Genomic DNA, 19,144 nt, shown 5'->3' on the forward strand with positions numbered 1-19,144 from the left:
GGATGGGACTGGGGTTCTGGGGGGGCAATCAGGAATGAGAGGAGGGGTTGGATGGGGCGGTGGGGGGCAGTCAGGAGTGGGAGGTCCGGTGGCGGTCAGGGGACAGGGAGCGGTGGATGGGCCAGGAGTCTTGGGGGAGCCGTCAGGGAACAGGGGGGGTTGGATGGGGTAGGAGTCCCGAGGGGCCATCAGAGGGGGGTCGGATAGGGGTTGGGGGCCAGGCCACACCTGGCTGTTTGGGGAGGCACAGCCTTCCCTAACCAGCCCTCCATTCAATTTTGGAAACCCGACGTGGCCCTCAGGCCAAAAAGTTTGCCCGCCCCTGTCTTAAACATAACTTGGCTAAACACTGAGCTCTTGATCTTTCCCCCTGAACTCTAACTCTATCACCATGGACACCACCATCCTCCCAGTCAGGCCCATAACTTGGGAGTCATCACTGGACCCACATATTCAGGCTATTTCTAAATTCTGCTACTTTTTCTTACACAGTATCTCTAAAATCCAGCTTTCTAACACAGCCAAAACTATCATTTAAGCCAGGGGTGGCCAACCTGAGCCTGAGAAGGAGCCAGAGTTTACCAATGTACATTGCCAAAGAGCCACAGTAATACGTCAGCAGCTCCCCATGAGCTCCCCCAACCCCAGCTCCCAGCGCCTCCCACACACTGGCAGTCCCACTGATCAGCACCGCCCCCTCCCTCCCCACACCTCCGGATCAGGTGTTTCGTGGCATGCAAGAGGCTTGGAGCATGAGTGGGAGGAGCGAGGGCATGGCAGGCTCAGGGGAGGGGGCGGGAAGGGGTGGAGTGTGGGCACGGCCTGGGGCAGAGCCAGGGTTTGAGCAGTGAGCACCCCCTGGCACATTGGAAAGTTGGTGCCTATACAAGGAGCCACATATTAATGTCTGAAGAGCTGCATGTGGCTCTGGAGCCACAGGTTGGCCACCCCTGATCTAAGCCCTCAGCATTTCACGTCTTGTTGCAACCATCTCTTTTATAGCCTTGATTACAGCAATCTTGCTCTCCTTACGTTTATTCACAATGCTGTTGCTAAATCATTGTTGCTCACCACTCTGACCACAGCCACCCACTCCTTAAGTCTATTCATTGGCTCCCCGCTTCACCTCCACATCAAACACAAAATTGTTTTTACATTTAAAGGTCCTTCACAATTTAGCCTCTAACAAACTAATCTAGTAGTTACCTTGACCACTACTTTCATTACATCAATATTCCCACCTTTCACCTCTTCTATGATGCCTACAAAACCAAGCATGCTGATCATGTCTAGACAAACAAGAAACTGTGGCTATTCCTCTTTCCTTTTCCTACTCCCCTATAACCCATCATTATTAAAAAGAAAAATCCTACAATTTATATAACCAACAAAGCTGAGCCAATTCTTTACCATATCATTTACCTGTATGTTGTATCCCCATTCCCTACTTTCATGTATCAGTCTTTTGACTGTAAGCCCTTGAGGGCAAGAAATTGTCTTTTTTTCTATGTTTGTATGGTGCCCAATGCAAAGGAACCCCAATCCTGACTGCACATTTGGGCACTATGATAATTTAATAATAACTCTCCAGTGCAGAACCCAGATGCTCAGGCAAAATTCCAGGACAAGGATTTGGCTCTCAGGCAGTTCACATTTCAGATTCTGAAGACTCAGGAAAACTACTAGAGGTGCTGGGAAACTAGAATTAATGATTCATGGGAAATTCCAAAATTAGAAAAAAACTGAACTGGAACAGAAAATTAAATTTTGAAATTTTCTGCAGAATGGGAATTCCAAAATTTTGTTTAGATACTTCATGTCCAGCAATCTGTACCTCTTTACTCCAGGGAACCTGAAGGCAAATCAGATGTCTGACTCTGACCTGGAATTTAGATAGAGTTTGCAAGATGAAACCAAAATCAATAGCTTAAAAGCAGTGGTGGGCTACCTGCGGTCCGTCGGGGTAATGAGCTGACAGGCCGCCAGACCGTTTGTTTACATTTGCACGGCCGCCCACAGCTCCCAGTGGCTGCAGTTCGCCATTCTGGCCAATGGGAGCTGCAGGAAGCAGCGTGGGCCTGGAAAGTTACTGAGAAACACTACTTGCAGTAGAACTCTCCTATCAAAAACTGGGGGCTCAATCTCAGGTACAGTGGAGGTAGGGGATTGACAGGGAGATGACTGTAGCCTTAGTTTATACTGGGGCTGAATTTCTGAAAATCAGGGAGCCACACAAGGACAGAGTTAATTGCCACCACTCAGTTGAGGTTTATCAAGGACCTTCGATCAGCTGAGAACTGGGTGTATTAGAGCTCTGTCATGACCACCCATTCCCCTTTTTCCCCTCTTCTGCTTCCTTTATACCAGGCAGTGGAGCTCTACTGAAGGAGGTGGTAGAGCTGATGCATGAGGCAAAAAATCACCTCTGACAACTTTGGACCAGCAGAAATACCCCCTTCTCAAGAGGAATTCTCCAGTGCAATCTCCACCTGCTTTAAGTTCACTTTATTGTGTTTTCAAAATGTATGTGATATAGACCAAATTGTTGCTTTATAGATTTCCTCATGTGACAGGTTCAACCTTTCTCCCAAAAAAGTTGTTGTCCGCTGCTTGACTGCATGGCAATGTAGCGGGATGGTTTGGTCAGTTTGGGCCTCCGATCCCAGTCTCTCTTTCAGTTCAGTATGTCCCAAGCCCTCTGGATGCGGTCCATGTTGGACAGGCTTCTTTGAAGGTAACCCCTTGTCCTGCCCTTCTTGGGGCCAGGCGCTAGGGGTGGGGTAGGGGGACCTGAGTCCTCCTGCTCCATTGTGTCCTGACAGTGTAATAGCTTGGGGTGGCGTGGCTCAGTCCACCCACTCCCCCACTGATCCACACCACCCTGTTACAGATGGCAACAAAAGAGGTACAGTGTTGACAAAGTGCCTCAGGCCTCCAGTATTTTTACCACTCTGTCATCTATACCTGCTTTGAGCAGAGTAAGACAGCATAGTGGTAAAAACATCAGAGCCACCAGCATCTGTGGCAGGGCTGAACCATTGGTAGCAACAGTGGGAAACTTTAAGCAACAAAGCCTAGTATAGACACAGTCATACAGTCTTCCAGGATACACAGGACCCGATTTGCTAATGTCAAAAATAAGCACTAAGAAGTAGTTTAAAAAAACAAACAAAAAATACCCCCCCACCACAATTTCAGGCCATCCTAATACATAATGAAGAAGCAAAAAAGGCACAAGACCAATTTTTTCCACTAACAGATCACCCTTAAGCTATAACCCTTTGCTTGTGGAAAAATTTGTATATTGAGACTATTTTATCCTTAAAATTCACAATTTGATAGGTCCTATCACAAAATTTCTCTTAACCTTGTTCGTAAAATTAATCAGGACTGTATCATTTTCTAAGTACATTTTGTAAAAATTAGTGCTTAACTTTTTTCTTCCCCCTTAAAAAGAAATAAGACCAATTTGCATTAGGACAATTTCCACAGTGAATCTGGCAAGCATATCTACCATCAATTTCAAAGAGGATTTCAATTCCATAATAATTCTAGAGAATATTTTTTCCCAGCATAAAGAGAACCACTAATTAAACTGATTTCAATTCTTGCAGCATACCTAGACTCAAAGGACCTTTATATATCACTAAGAAAATGAAAAATAACTAACATTAAGACTTTAAACTGCACAATGAATGGGATCCACAATTGTTCCTGCATATCTTAGCCATTTTTAAAACCGGCATTCAGCTACCCAAAACTGAGCAATAACAGTTCTGTGACACCCTTAGATGTCTGGAGCTGCAAGTGTGCTACACTGACTGGCTCAGCATGTGTCTACCTTATGACTACCCATTATTCCCCATGAACGAAGAATTCCGAGTAAGGGCAGGATATAAGCTTGTGCTGATTAAGTCCCTGCCCTTTGTACACATCACCCTTCACTATTACTGATTGGATGGTTTACCGAGGTCCTCACATAGGCCTTGAAGGAGCACCGAGTAGATGGTCAAACTTAACTACCTAGATGTTAAAAGCAAATAGTTAACAGAGTCTAAAGGCAAAGTTCTGAAATATCCATCTGTACACAAGTAGTACGTAATTATATATTATGTACAGCAATTTTATATGCTAGCACTATATATGTGGATATAGGTGTGGAATTATTATACATGGATAGGTATAAAAATGGATGGTTCAAAATCTGTGTAGCTTCATCAGGCAATAGGAGTAAGGCTTGTACTGCATATGGTGCAGCATTATTACATATTGGTGAATTCTATACACTGGTATTAATATATTGTGTACAAATAACTGGTAGAATCACAAGAATATAGGGGAGTCGTGCCCAACCTTTTCCTGTCATGCCTTCCCTTACCAGTAATGGAATCTGTCTGCACAGCCAAGGCTTCCTCAGCACAGGAACTTGGGCTGAAGGTGGAGCTGGGGATCGAACTTGAGATTGGGGAGGAGCTGGGGCTAGAGGCAGAGCAGGCTTGGGGGCGGAGAGGGAATGAGGGCAGAGCTGCAGCTGGGGCCAGAGCTGGCCTGGGTGGGCGGGGCGGAGCTGGCCTCAGTGGGCGGGGGCAGAGTGACTCTGCAGCGGGGGGGGCGCAGCGGGGCTGGGTCGCACTCCCTCCCCACCGTCCGTTGGGGCTAGCCCAGTCCCTGCCATGTGCCCCCCCAAGAATGTTCCTCCATTCTCCACACTCCACACTTTGGGGACCACTGGCACAGGCTATAATTTCTACAGAGAGAGATACGTCCCTGAATGATTAATACATTTGAAAAACACTTTGGTTTAGAGCTGAAGTCACTTATCTAAAGCTCATTTTTACAATTTTAAATTGTAATTAAATTAAACAATTTAAAATTGTTCGACTACACCTAACTTTTAATAGGGAAAATTTTACATTTCTTACTAATAGAATGCAACTGGAAAACTGCCTGATTATTCCATGAAAATATAAAATATTTTTTTCAACTTCAGTTAAAGAGTCACGTTAAACACTAGGGAACAAAAAATAATCCAAAAAGCTATTCCTAAAAGCTAAATTGTCAGTCTTTTGTAGATGATCTGTTGAGGTCCCTTGCAATCCTACATTTCTATAACTCTAGGGTCAGCATGGCAGGCTATGGTCTCTGCACACAAGCAGCCTAGCTGCTCTCAATCGATCTTGCCATCCCTGCAACCCCACCAGTGGTATTAAAGGCCTTCTGATCTAAATTTATATATTTTCATATCCCTTTGACTACCTCTTTGCCCCACAAAAAATTAAAAGTGAATTTTGTCCCAAGACAATAACTCTCCCCTTGAGTGCTGGTATTTCCAAACTGCCAGCCAGATGAATACTTAGGACAGTGTTTGCCGAAGTATGAGATGACTTCTCCCACTCCCACTCTCACTCTCCCCACCCCTCCTTCAGGGGACAGCAAGGGGCAGAGGGGCAACCAAAGGGACATGGGAGATATATGGACAAGTGAGCCAGTGAATATAGTGTATTTGGACTTTCAGAAAGCCTTTGATAAGGTCGCTCACCAAAGACTCTAAAGCAAAGTATGGTGTCATTGTGAGGAAAATCCTCTCATGAATCAGTAACTGGTTAAAAGACAGGAAACAAAGGATTGGATGATATAGTGTCAGTTTTCAGAAGGGTGAGAGGGAAGTAGTGGTGTCCCACAGGGGTCTGTACTGGAACCAGTGCTGTTCAACATATTCATAAATGATCTGGAAAAAGGGGCAAACAGTGAGGCAGCAAAATTTGCAAACAAAACTATATTGAATCATTTTATAAAGGCCAAAGCAGACTGCAAAGAGTTAAAAAGGCATCTCACTAAACTGGGTGACTGGGCAACAAAATGGCAGACGAAATTCAATGCACATTGGAAAACATATTCCCAGCTACGCATACAAAATGATGTGGTCTAAATTAGCTGTTGCCACTCAAGAAAAAGTTCTTGGAGTCATTGTGGATAGTTCTCTGGAAACATCCGCTCAATATACAGGAGTAGTAAAAAAAGTTAACAGAATGTTAGGAACCATTAGGAAAGGGGTAAATAGTAAGACAGAAAATATCATAATGCCTCTATATAAATCCATGGTACACCCACATCTTGAATACAGGGTGCAGTTCTGGTTGCCCCATCTCAAAAAAGATGTATTAGAATTGGAAAAGGTACAGAGAAGGGCAACAAAAATTATTAGGGGTATGGAACAGCTTCCATACGAGGAGAGATTAAGAAGACTGTGACTTTTCAGCTTGGAAAAGAGATGACGAAGAGGGGATGTGATAGAGGTCTATAAAATCTTGACTGGTGTGGAGAAAGTGAAGAAGGAAATTTATTTATTCCTTCATATAACACAAAAACAAGAGGTCACCCAATGAAATTAATAGGTAGCGGGTTTAAAACAAACAAAAGGAAGTACTTCTTCACACAATGCACCGTCAACTTGTGACACTCATTGCCAGGGGACATTGTGAAAGCCAAAACCATAGCACGGTTTTAAAAAAAAAACTAGATAAGTTTGTGGAGGATAGGCCGATCAATGGCTATTAGCCAGGATAGACAGGGATACGACACCATGCTCAGAGTGTCCGTAGCCTCTGTGTGCCAGAAGCTGGGAGTGGACAACAAGAAATGGATCATTCGATGATTGCCTGTTCTGTTCATTCTCTCTGAAGCACCTGGCATTGACCACTGTCAGAAGACAGGCTACTGGACTAGACAGACCATTGGTCTGACCCGGTATGGCCATTCTTATGTTTTTAAGACCTTTATCACCATATGGCCAGAAGACCTTTACCACCATATGGTGGGGCTGCAGGGATAGCATGATTGCACACAAGCAGTCTAGCTGCTCTCAGCCAGAGACAACAACCTGCCATGCTGACCTTAGAATCATAGAAATGTCTGACTGGAAGGGACCTTGATACATCATCTAGTCCAGTCCCCTACACTGAGGTAAGACTAAGTATTATCTAGACCATCCCCGACAGGTGTCTGTCTAATCTTAAAAACCTGCAATGATGGAGATTCCACAACCTCCCAAGGTAATTTGTTCCAGTGCTTAATCACCCTCACAATTAGGAAGTTTTTCCTAATGTCTAACCTAAATTTCCCTTGCTGAAATTTAAGCTCATTACTTCTTATACTATCCTCAGGACAATTTTTCACCCTCCTCTTTATAACAACCTTTTACGTACTTGAAGACTTATGTCCCTCAGTCTTCTCTTCTCCACACTAAATCCAATTTTTTCCAATCTTTCCTCATAGGACCATATTGTCTCACTGTTTATTGCCTAGTACTCCCAGTCAATCTGTCTATCTGGATTCCATCTGTTGTCTCTTGACTTATACTGCAATTGCAAGCTCTTTGAGGCAGGGACTATCTTTTTATTCTGTTTGTATTGTGCCTAGCGCAATGGGGTACTGGTCCATGACCAAAGCTCCTAGGTGCTACAATAAAACACAAATTGTAACTAATAATAATTTCATTTTCTTGAAGGGAGACCCAGCTTTCAAAAGTCTGTAAAGCCCTGGCTTTAAAACATCATATACTATGAAAATAAAAATTCATAGTAGGCCAAATACCAGTCTAGTATAACTCCATTCACTTCAATTATGCTACACTAGGAATTAATTTAGTGCACTATGCCTGCATTGGGGGTGTCTGAATGGCTCTGCTCAAGGGCCTCATTATTTCCCCCAATAAGACTCTTCAGGCTCCAGTACAATGAATAGTTTCTGAAAGTCATCACCTTCTAATGGCTGTTTGGAGACCTATACAAAATGACTTGATTGACTTATGGAATGTTTATTGCTTTAGCAGTTGGGCTGAATTGGTCTTATTCCAATTTCTAAGAACCAGATGTTTACATCACAAAAAACACTATTGCAATTGGCATTAATTGTCCCATTGGCTTTAACAAGAGTTATACATGTTTCCAGGGTAAGCACCTGTCTACTCTTGCTGGCAGTCTCAGAAGAGAAGCAGAGAATTAAATCATTCTGGAAAGCGAGACATCCCTCAGCTCACTTCCAGGTCATGATCTGAGGCCTGGTCTACACTGGGGGGGGCCGGCATAGCAGGGGAGCAAGCTAAGTCGGTCTAAGTTACGCAACTTCAGCTATGAAAATAGCATAGCTGAAGTTGACATACTTAGAGCTACTTACTGCGGAGTCTTCACTGCGGTAGGTCGACTGCTGACAGTCCCCCGTCGACTCCGCGTATGCTTTTACAAAAGTAATGTAATGATACCAAGTTTTTGAGAGAGTGAGAAATTGAGCTCCATAGAGCTATGTCTTCCTAGGTTTTATTGAGCACTGAACAGTCATATTTTGGCCTGTCAACCTTGACAACATCTCTTTGATCAGCAACTGATTATCGAGGAAAATCAGTACTTTGAGCATTATCATGAGATACAGTATTGTAACTCAAACAAGCCATAGACTGAGATTTTTTTTCTTCAAGTATTTAGTTATACTGGAAAGAGAGAAAAATCATTTTTGAACATTAGGAAAAGTAATATCTTCTTGTTTTGTTGGAGGGGAAAGGCTGAGGAGACAAATCAAAATAGGTTTTCTTTTTGTTTTCTTTAATCTACCAAACTGAAAAAAAAAATGCAGATTTTCTATTAGTGCTTCTTCCAGCAGACTGCCCACAATTAATCCATCTTTCATTTTCTTTTCTCTTTGCTTTTCATTAATCCATCCTTTGCAAGCTCCTGTCTTCTCTTCTGTCAGCTATTATGATTTCTTTATTTTTAAAGGCCTGGTCCATACTTAAAACTTAGCTCAACATAGCTACAGTGCTCAGGGTTGTGAAAAATCTACACCCCTGAATGCCATACCTATGCCAACCTAACACCCAGTGTAGATGCAACTAAATCCACTGAAGAATGCTTTCATCAGCCTCACTACCTTTGCACAGGGAGGTAGTGTTCCCACAGTGACAGAAAAACCTCTTCCATTGCTGTAAGATGTGCCTCCACTATAAGGTTGTCAGCACAGCTACAGTGTCACAGATGCCGCTATAGTTCAGATAATATAGACATGACCAAAGAACCAAAGCAGCCATTGATAAAACTGGTCATATTCAAATGTCTTTATGATTTTCTTTTTGGTCATCTCAATCATTTAGCCTATTTTAAAAGCATCAGCCAAAAAAAATAGGGTAGGAGGGGGAGAAGAAGAAACAGCAAGATCAGCTGAGATCCAGCTACACAGGAATTACATTCTAAATTTGTACACAGTGACATGAAACTGAGAAAAACACTTCAAAATTAATATTCCATGTTTGGGGCCTGTTTTTTAGTGACACACACCAAAATGAGATCTGAGACTTCTAACACAAACTCTTAACATAATTAGGAAAACAACTGCTTAAAAGGGATTTATTTTCTTGCTGATGTGGGGTTTACTCCTATTAAAGTTAATACCTTTATATCCAAGACACTTGGTAAAGGGAGCCAGTATACACACTATAGTTCAGTTTTGTACCTCACTATACAGCTCAATGTGAGTCCAGAACAGACCCACAACAAGCAGTACAAGCCTAAAAATCCACGGTCACATGATAGCTCAATATGACTTGCTGCCACATAAACCAAGTCAAAAGCAGCATATGTAAGAAAACAAAATACCATGATGCCTATCTTTAAGGCTGAAACACAGTGAATTAATATACTGGCTAAAGTATTTGTTATATATTTGCTATCTAAAATCTCCATTTTAACTAAGATTGTCAGCTAATGAAGTTGCCTGTCTGTATTACTATAGAGGGTTGAGCATGCCATTTGCCTTCAGCACAAAACAGTGATATCTTTAGAAGACTGTGTACTACCTGGCCTTGCATTTTTATATAAACCTCTTTTATGTAAAAATATATATTTGCCCAATAGCATTGTGTTTGCTTTGTTAACTACAAGATCTGGTACTGGAATGGTTCCATTTTTGAAGGTGCTTGAAGGTAGATATAGCCAGCATATATCATAGTTAACAACAGCAGTCTGGATGGTCTAGCGAGGAAAAAGAGCCACAAATACAAAATGCCATGTCACATTTGCACTTTATTAGTCAGGCAAGCTCTGTGGAGTCAATGTACCGAAGAAGAAAATCTGCCAGTGGGATTGGAAAAATATATGCTACCCCTACTAGATTTAGGGCTAGTTTCTAGAACAAAAACAAACGGGTTTCTAAAAATAAATACATACTTAAGCACCTCCATAACTGCATTTCAAAAGTGCTGACCCCTCTGCAGCTTTCATGGTCCAGCTCTGACTAACAGTGATGGCACTATCCATCACAGGGTCAGAAAGATACAACAACAGTTTACATTCTGTTCACATTCTGAAGGTTTTCTTGACAACCACAAACGTTGGATTTTATTTTTTCCCCAAAATGAAAGCTTAAATTCTGTAGACTTTGGCAACACTTGCTCAGGAAAGATTACTACTTGGTACAAGTGAGTACATTTTTCTAGTCCTGCTTCCAAATATGAACTTCTGCAGCACTATCTTTCTGAGTCCAGACAGCACCAGTGCCTCTGCTGTTGCTCAGGGCTTTTCTAAGCAGCAGCAGAGTAAAAGCCACAACACTAATTAATTTTGTTGCTACTTACTCTTGAGTAGAAGAAAAACTGACAGATATTATGTCAATTTCATTCTGCTGATGGCTGGGAAAGCTGAACAGCAACAGAAGCAGGCAATGGAGCAATTCACAGATAAGGAAAGACATCCCTCAAAGAAACAAAAAGAAAAAAGGATGCTGAGAAGGGCAAAGTAGCAGACACACCATAGACATTTTTCTCCTTTCCAGCAATCAGAGTGGAATTGAAGGGGGAGCTTCAAATATGAATCACATACTAGCCAGAGGCTAACTGGTACAAAATACTGAGCCTCTGAAGAGGTCTTCAATTTGAACTCCCAGTTCAAGGAAACCTATTCAGGCTAGCTCTCAGTGAGCTAGTGCACTAAAAATAGAACACAGCCACAGCAGTGTGAGCAGTGGCAGAGGCTATCACTTCAAGTATGTACCTAGCACCTCTGATGGGCACATACTTTGGACAGCTAGCCCTTCCCACCACTCATACTATTGAAGCTATTCTATTTTTAGCATGCTAGCTTGATCAGAGCTAGCACGATCAGAGCTAGCACAAGTACATCTCCTTGAGCTGGAAATCATACCCCCAGCTCAAAGGGTAGACACACCCTGAGAAGCAACTAGCCATAGCTTCCTAATGGAACTCAAGCTCTCTCCCCATTCGTAATAGTTGGGAGTAAGAGCTGAGTTTCTTACTAGTAATTTGGACCTGGATCTCACTGGCGCTAATACAAAAGATTTTGTAGGGATGTATCTCCTTTGATTAGCAAGTGAATCCTTCAAGCTGGACATGAAAAAAATCAATTAAATTAATTTAGGAAGCTTCCCAACAGATTTTTTTCCAAAAGTAGATAAACACTGACTCACTTTAGAAGACAAAGCAAACAGAGATCCAGAAGAGCAAATTAAAGGAGTCATTCAGAGTCATTCTACACTTCCTGTTATAGGAAGAGTATTCTGCAAAAAGATTACCTAACCTTTCCCATATTTGGGAATGACTCCAGCCTCTCCACTATCCCATTTTCCAGCCAAAAACAAGGCTCATTTTAAAGTTGGGTGCACTGATCACACCTTCAAAAGCACCTTTCACAGTGCTTAATTTGTTTCAGGGCTTGCAAGTGTTGAGCCCGGCACCTCTTGTCTTGGCAGTTCGTAGCCCTGGCTTCTCTGGGCTTGCTGCATCATTTATGAAGCCCCAGCACCTCTTTCATTACAAATTACACACTTATCTTTCCAGTACCATATCCTATACTCTGTCCATAATTTCTTTCCAGTTGAACAGTATACCATTTTAATACAGGATATTTGCTGCATAAAAACCAATTTTATAGCCACATTCATTTAAAAGACGAAATGTGTTGATTGTAAGAACATGGATCTGGAATATTGCATGGTCCCCGATATAAAGCATCAATGACATAAACAGCACCCATTTTTAAGACTGTTGTATTTCATATTTTTCCTCTACTCAGAACTTCCTGTTTACAACAGGTAGGGTGACCAAATGTCCCGATTTTATAGGGACAGTCCCGATTTTGGGGTCTTTTTCTTATATAGGCTATTACCCCCCACCCCCATCCCAATTTTTCACATTTGTTGTCTGATCATCCTAACAACTGGACATACGTGTCACTGAAGACAATTCCCAGATACTGAAACCAAACCAATACATCAGTAGATAGATACAAGCAAATATTCACTTGGCTCCAGAATTATTGCACAATTTACCAAATTAATACACAGTATGACCGTTCCATTGCACTTTATTGTATACTGACTAACTTGTGAAGGAAACTCACAGCAGTTAAATACAATATTCAACAGAACTAGCTGACAATTAGCAAAATGGACAATGTGCACCGTTAACTTCTTTTTAAATGAGAATTTAGTTTTAAACCATAAGATTAAAATAATAAATTAGCTCCTCCAATCTTTCTCAAGTTTTAATTGTAAAAAGTGACTTCATTATTAATCACAGTTAGTTTATATGAGGGATTAATGGAAGCTTAAATGGTGGTCAGCAGGTACCCCTTCAATGTCACATTATTATTTAATCACCTTCTTTTGTCAATGTGACAGTTTTCATTTCCCTGGAGCTGGGTCTCTAAATTGAGGACGGCTCTTAGGCAGGATTCAAATGCAACCCCCTTTCCACCAGTCATGCAAGGAAAGTGGGAGAGAATCACCCGACTTCCAGTCCTGTACCCACTTTACTGGGCCACTGCAATGACCCTGACACAGCAGCCGCTTTCGCCCAACAAGCGTTTTGCTCACAACACTTCGCACGGGGAGGGGGGGGGGGAGCGGGGGGGGGGGGGGGCAGGAACAGCACCAAGAGGGGTTACGGCCCATCCTGTCCAGGGGAATGACAACGCCCACGCCGTGCCCCACAGGGCTGCCCCCAACACAGCCGTGATGCCCAAACCGCGCGCGGCGGGGGTGCCCTGGACTCGGCGGCGATGAGAACGGCCCAGGAGGCTGAAGGGAGGACCACCACCGGGCAGGCGCCCGCACCTGCTAGGCCTTCTGGAGGCCGCTCTACTGCGGAGGGCGGACCACCACCAGCTCCCGAGGCCGAAGAAGGAGGGCGGGGGCAAAGAGGCTGCTTGGGCGGGGCCTTCCCCGGTCGCAAGCACAGAAGACCCCCCCCCCTCGCCTCTGCGCCCGGCTCCCTGCCCTCCCCGGTCCCGGTCCCGGCCCCGGCCCCGGCCGCTGCCTCACCCGCTCTCCGAGACGCTGCTCGCGGCTCCCTTCGGGGGCACAGCCGCGCCCGGAACAGGCGACGGATGGATGGTGGGGGCTGGCGCCGCCGCTTCAGGGGCCCCACTGCGGCCGTTCCCACCAGCTCCCACCGCATCGGGGGCGGGGGGAACCCGCGGCTCTGGGAGCGGCGGGAGAAAGGCTCCTCCCGCGGACTCAGCGCCAGGGGGGGCCCGGGGGCCGCTGCTTTCGCCTCATCCCGCTTTTGCCTCCACCGGCCTGCCCGAGCGCCGTCTCCTAGCAACGGCGCCCGGCCCCGCTTGAGCTCGCGCCCACTCTGCCCACTGCTGCCGGCGCGAGTCTCCGAGCGAAGCCCGCGCGCTCCCGCCACTCACCGAAGCCTGCGCGCGAGCCACTTCTTAGTGCTTCGGGGGCTGGAGGGCTGCATGCGTGCAGCGGCAGTGCAGCCTGTCTCCGGGGAGCACGCCGCATGCTTGAACGCTGCATTGAACGCATGGGCCCGCTCTGAGATAGCAAAATGTTCACTGCCGTCTCCATCCACTTATCATCAGCGTGCAAAATGTGCGCCAGAGGTCTGCAGCGTACACCTTTGCGGAGCATGCTACAGCCGTTTAGGCGTCTCTGCTGTGCTCTTCACCTTGGTAGATGAGCACCTCACAAAATTAGGTGTACATAATGTATCTCTTGAAGACAGAAGCGCTTATACTGCAAAAGGTACATTATGCTACATGTGCCCCCTAAAGTCCGTCTCCAGCATGCATGCATCAGGTTGTGCAAAACAGCACGAAGTACGCATGAATCGTGAAGTATACATACACTGTGGAGCACACATGGGCATTGGATGCTGTCCTTGTTTTTTCTGCTGCACTTTTCATATCTCTCTTAACCGGCATTAGGCCAACAGTTTGGGATCTATCAAATGAGACACACATCTCTCTCACCTGCGTTATCTGTATGGGTTTCCATGGAACTGTCAACAACCTATGCAGGACACTGCAAGGCAGCTCTTAATAGCAGAATTCATTGTGAAGGGCACCTGAAATCCTAAGGTCAGGAACACTGGAGAGCACCCTTGGGTCACCATTGTGCATCAGCTTTTTTCTGATACAGTACATCAGAGTGTGCCAAGAGTACCATGACACATGCACAAGCATTCAAGGCACGTCAGCTGCTAGACCCTGTAGTCAAGTATCTGGTGGGTTCCAATAATCATTCCTACACACAGATTACTCAAAAGGATGATTTACTAGGGCTCGCAGAAAATGTTGCAAATACCCCAGGTTCACAGGATTAATAAATTACAATTAAATATCCAAAAGATAGTTAGGGCTCGTCAGGCCTAGTACCTGGATGCCCCAGTGACACAACTCCTGTGATTTTATCACAAGTCTCATGCTATTGGGTGTCTTTTTAAAAGTCCCAGCTCCAAGGGTTATGTTATTTCATGAGAGTCTCAGCTTTTCTTTAAAAAGTAGTTTTTAGACTTACCGTGAAGAAAAGTTTGAAAATTTGATCCAAGTGTATTCTAAAGATTCAAAAACCAAAAGACATGTAAAAATAACCATATTTTATTTTTTTACTCTCATGATTTTTGTGGGGAGCCTGGCATGATTTTTGAAACTTAGGGGTGGCAATACTGCAATCCATTCCTCTGCTTGAGGTATTTACATTTGCTTCAGTCCCCTGGCCAGGGTTCAGTCCTGCAGTATGTCTCCTTGGGAGCCCTTCTGCATTGTTCTTCCATCCAGACATAGCAGAGGCCCTACAACTCCTGGCACTCTGCTCCAAACTCCTTGCAACTCCCCAGAATGCTCCCCCTCTGCTGACCAATGTAGAGAGAAAGAGCAGCAGATTCACTCCTTAGTAGACTCATGCTGTCCTCTGCTGACTTATGACTTCCAGAAGATTCATCACACTGGGAGAAGCAAGAGGAGGGCTCCCAGAAATGCTTAAGACATAAGCATGAGGAGTATCCAAGTACCAAGGCCAGAAGGCCAGACAGAAGTTTGGAGACATTTCAACACAATTCTTTTAAAAAATAAAATTTTATTTTTCATCACTGATGCTATTTTTGGTTTTTGTTTGTTTATTTTTTGCATTTCATTCTGCTTGGACAGGGCCACCAGACTGATCAGTTTCACTTTCAGGTTCTGCACCAGCATGAGGCTTTTGTTTCTGAGTCTCCAAACTTTCCAACACTGCAGGGGAAGGTTGAAATCCAAACAAAAGACTATGCTTATTTGTTTTAATTTCTGGAGGGTTCATATGGGACAGAGGTCTCCAGAGCTCCAAATACTGGGGTACATTTCCTCTTGATTTCATCACTTATTGTAATCTCCATGCTGATGAGATAATATTGATATTATTTATTTCATCTCAGATCTCAAAGTGGTTTACAAAGGAAGGTAATAATTATCCCAGTTTTACAGATGGGGAAATGGCACCACAGAGAGGTAAAGTCACTTACCCAAAGTCTCATAAGGCAGGTCACCTGCACAGCTGGAAACAGAATCCAGGTCTGACTCCCAGTCCTGTGCCCTATCAACTGAATCATGCTACCTCCCATTTTAAGCCTCAGGCATCCCTTTTCCAGCCGTAAGAAAATAGGAATTGCTGTGGCTTTTCTAACTTTTTTTTTTAATTGCAGTATTGGGATGTACAAAACAGCATCACAAATTAAAGTTTATTTACAACAGTGTGTGAAGTGAGATGAGTTCAACTTTATTGACATGGCTATAGAGCACACTTCAATAATTTATTAGAGAAATTCTATGGTGAGTCATATTGTATTTCTCCTATCCTGTATTCATCTGCCCTTGCTAAGGCTATTTTACAACTTGGTTCACTGAAGGAGAAAAGCAAAGCAGCTATGTTGTGGTCCGCAGGCCAATGTGAAAAATGTAACTAAAACATCTACATTTTCTTAATATATTTATAAGATGTGTTGCACACAAATTTTTAATGTAAAAATGCGGACCAAAGCCTTATGAATCTGATTCCTTCTCCCATTGGAGTTATACCCCATGAATTAACTCGGTTCAATAAGTTCTGAGTATAGCAGATGACGGTGAGTCAGGAGATCCAGAGTCTATTCCTGGCTATACCACAAACTTGCCATGTCAGTTGGGCAAATCTCTGAACCACTCACCTCATCTTCCACATTTGTAAAGTGGAGATAATTCCTTCCTCCAGTGCTGGATCTAGGCATAAGCAGACTAAGCAACTGTTAGGGCCCCTAGCAGCTCCAGGGAGCCCTGATTTAGTATTTCTCCCAAAATACTATTCATCTTATTTAACCTGGATTTCTTAGTATGTGTTGTACTGGTATGTTTTGTTTTGTTTTTGGTTTGTGGAAATAATGAAATTAGTATTTTTAGGGAGTAGGTAAGGGGGACCCCAAAATATTCCTGCTTAGGGCCCCAATGGTTTAGTACTGCCTCTGCCCATATCAGTGGAGGTTATGAGGCTTAATTCATTGATTATTTGTTTGTAGAGCTCTTTGAGATGCTCTGACAATGGGAGCAGCAAAATATACCAAATGACAAATGTTTAAAATATTACTACATTGGGCAATTTTCACTATAGAATTTGTCAGATCATATAAAATAAAATAGAAATAACACATTTCTTAGCTCAACTGTAACGGAACTGATTCTGCGCTCATTGAAGTAAATGGGGGGTTTGTCATTGACTTCAATCTGCTTAATGCTGAAACTTTTAAAAAATTTGTCTGTCAATTTTGGTTTAAAACTGGATTAAATATGATAATAGTTAGAGTTGAGTTTTTCAGAGTCAACTAAAGGATTTAGCCACACAACTTCCATTAATTCCACTGAGAATTGTGTGGCAAAGTCCCCTAGTCACCTTTGAAAACCTCAACCTGTGTCCTATGATAAGATTCGGGGAAGAAAATGGGCAATTAGTTGGATTCAGGAAGTATCTGACAGTGTAAACAGGACTAGACTAGATACTGTACATAAGTGTGGTGATCCTAGCTATGACTTCCAATATAGACTGCTCTGCCTACATCTACCTATAGACTACATGCAGACACATACAATAATACAGATTCTCAGAGAACTACACAGCCATCCTCCCTACTCTTCCCCTCCCCCTGCATGTTTCTGGACTGCCTACAAACCCCCAGCCATATTTCACATATTGATTTTGTCACCCACGGCCTACATTTTCCTCCCCTCCTCCCGGAACAATTTACTGTTTATAGGTGGCTTGTTACTCTGTGGCACGGCAGATTCATATGGAGCAGCATACTAAAAAGGAGGCAATATAAGGGTCTTACTTTTAACACCCTAGCACACATGAGTATCAAGTACAAAATTAAATGTAAATGCTTATTTAACTGTTGTTTGCACATCCTGGGATCCATTCTGAATTCTACGTGGTGGTGGTGGGGTGACACCAAGGCGCTGGCATACATTCCGCCACTAGCGGATACACATTGTGACCTGTAGCTTGTACTAAATTCTGCACTGGGTCATAAACCATAAATCCCTTCTATTCTTATGCTAATAACATTCAATACAGAGCCAGAAACTCACCAAGCTTCAAGGCTATTTCTGCCTCTTCTGCTTCTGCTGCTGACTCCATGGCAGGCTGCTCCTCCTGGAGGTCATCAAACAGCTTCTCTGAGAATGGACCCAGGACATGCTGCAGCTGCTCCAGTGGCAAAGCCTCCTTGGGGTCCAGTGTGAGCACCAGAGTCACTTCATTAGCCTGATTTAACACCGGCCAGCTCCCCTCTGGTTCCATATTAGTTTCTGGGGTCAGAAGATCACCAGCCCAGCTGATCAGGCTACCTTGAATTGCTGTTGGCTCATGCTTGGCACAGTACCCAGCACCTGGTCAAACTCCTTGTAAAAAAGGCAGGACGACAGGGAGTTGCCAGAGGTGTGGTTCTCATTCCTGACTTTATGAGAATCACTCTTGAGTGGCTTAATCCATTCCATGCACTGGTTACCCATCCAGTGAATCCCCAATGCTGCCAGGCTTCTTTGCTATTTCCTGGTACACATGGTCATTCATGAAGTTGAATGTTTTGCTTGCCTTGCATTAGAGATTTAGTAAAACCTGGCTGTGATCCCATGGCAAAAGAATTCTTGTTGGTAGCCGTTGCAAACTTGAGACTGGTCACTGTTTTCAGCTTAGCAGTCAGAATAAACTGGCAGGGTTAAAGCCTGAGCAGCTGTACTTAAACCAAGCTGGTTGCTTCCGTTTCCTAGGAGCTGATTGGTTAGTCTTGGGATAGACGGGGCAGGAAACAATGTCTGATGGCAGGGGTGGCCAACCTGTGGCTCTGGAGCCACATGCAGCTCTTTGGAAGTTAATATGCGGCTCCTTGGATAGGCACCAACTGCAGGGCTGAAGCTACAGGCGCCAACTTTCCAGTGTGCCGGGGAGTACTCACTGCTCAACCCCTGGCTCTGCCACTGGCCCAGCCCCCACTCCACCCCTTCCCGCACCCTCCCCTGAGCCTGCCATGCCCTCGCTCCTCTCCCTCCCACCCAGAGCCTCCTGCACACCACGAAACAGCTGATTGGGAGACGTGGGGAGGGAGGGTGAGGCGCTGATCAGTGGGACTGCCGGTGGGTGGGAGGCGCGGGGAGGGAGGAAGCTGATGGGGGGCTGATGACATAATACTGTGGCTCTTTGGCAATGTACATTGGTAAATTCTGGCTCCTTCTCAGGCTCAGGTTGGCCACCCCTGGCTGATGGGATTGCAGGATAGCACTGGTATACTCTCAGGACATAAATCTGGGGCACCCGGGCCTGAGCTGTGTCCACACAACAAAACCATGGAATT

The 19,144-nt window shown here is 44.2% G+C and overlaps 1 protein-coding gene across 4 annotated transcripts in view; it reads right to left on the reverse strand.

Moving 5' to 3' along the window:
- The window catches only part of ZC3H12B (zinc finger CCCH-type containing 12B), a 100,903-nt gene extending 87,256 nt beyond the window's left edge, over nt 1-13,647 (reverse strand). For all 4 annotated transcript variants that reach the window (XM_073361024.2, XM_073361018.2, XM_073361026.2 and 1 more), the window contains exon 1: nt 13,324-13,647. The gene's annotated coding sequence lies outside the window, so the exon portion shown is untranslated. The remainder of the gene's footprint in view (nt 1-13,323) is intronic.
- Nucleotides 13,648-19,144: the final 5,497 nt, after the last annotated feature.

Source organism: Lepidochelys kempii, chromosome 9 (assembly GCF_965140285.1).
Source record: "Lepidochelys kempii isolate rLepKem1 chromosome 9, rLepKem1.hap1, whole genome shotgun sequence".
Lineage (NCBI taxonomy): Eukaryota > Metazoa > Chordata > Testudines > Cheloniidae > Lepidochelys > Lepidochelys kempii.